Source organism: Orycteropus afer, unplaced genomic scaffold, assembly GCF_000298275.1.
Source record: "Orycteropus afer afer isolate SDZICR_OR568_19922 unplaced genomic scaffold, OryAfe1.0 scaffold00253, whole genome shotgun sequence".
Classification (NCBI taxonomy): domain Eukaryota; kingdom Metazoa; phylum Chordata; class Mammalia; order Tubulidentata; family Orycteropodidae; genus Orycteropus; species Orycteropus afer.
In genome coordinates, this window is record NW_006921840.1 from 303,460 (window position 1) to 304,716 (window position 1,257).

Genomic DNA, 1,257 nt, shown 5'->3' on the forward strand with positions numbered 1-1,257 from the left:
CATAGCGACTGCTCCTTGGGTTTCCAAGACGGTATCACTATGGAAGTAGATTGCCCAACCTTCCTTCTGAGGAGTAGCTGGTGGGTTTGAACTGCCAGCATACAAATAGGAAATGATATAATGGGGCAGGACTTTGCGGTGCTGATAATACTTTTTAGAACAAGGAGTGGTAAAATCCAAAATCAGTTATTTATTTTGTTATTTTGTAATTCTCTGTATATGAGTTATATTTCAAAATAAAACATATATATACATAGTATTTTACAGTTTCATTTATATCTGTATATTATAATATATACATATATATATTCCAAAAAACCAAACTCACAGCCTTCAAGTCAGATCTGACTCACAGCAACCTCTCTTTGGGTTTCTGAGGTGGTATCATATTATAATATATAAACCAAAGAAAACCTAGCAACCCTTTCTTGGGTTTACGAGGCGGTATCACTACAGAAGTAGATTGCCAAACCTTCCTTCCAAGGAGTGGCTGGTGGGTTTGAACCACTAGCCTTCAGGTTAGCAGTTAAATGCCTTAGGCACTATGATACCAGAGCTCCTATTATAATATATAGATATTACAATATATAGATATAAATTATAATATATAAACATTGATATCTATCATCTATCTATCATCTATCTCTAGTTTTGAAAAGGCTAGTTTCAGTAGCAGCCAAAGAAATGTACGATGAAATAAGTTACTATTTTCATCTAAACAATACTATTTAATTTTAAAAAGCAGAAAAAGTTACAACTAAAACTCTTCCTAATAATACCTTCCATCCTAACTCTGCCCCACCCCGTCTCCTACCCTATAGGAGTGACTTGTATAAATTATTGTTTTTAAAATTTCTGTAACCATAACTTCCTTAAATTACATTATTTTGCTATTTATTAATTTATGAGCTATAGACATACTCAATGGCATATAACAACAGACATATTCAATTACATCCTGCAATGAAAGATGAGAATTTTATTCACATACACTATTTATCATCCATTCTTCTTAAATTAAATTCTTGTTTTTGTTCTTCTAATGGTCACATTTAAAATTTAAATATATATTTCTTTTACTCTCAAAACTCAACTACATAAGATGAGGTTACTAATAATATTAACCTTCCTTATTATATTTCAGCAAAAAATAATTACGAAATGAAACAAAATTAAAGATGCAATTTAGGATACCAATAAATATATCAAATAGTTAAAAACAAATTTGACAAACATCATGTAAGTTATAAATGTATA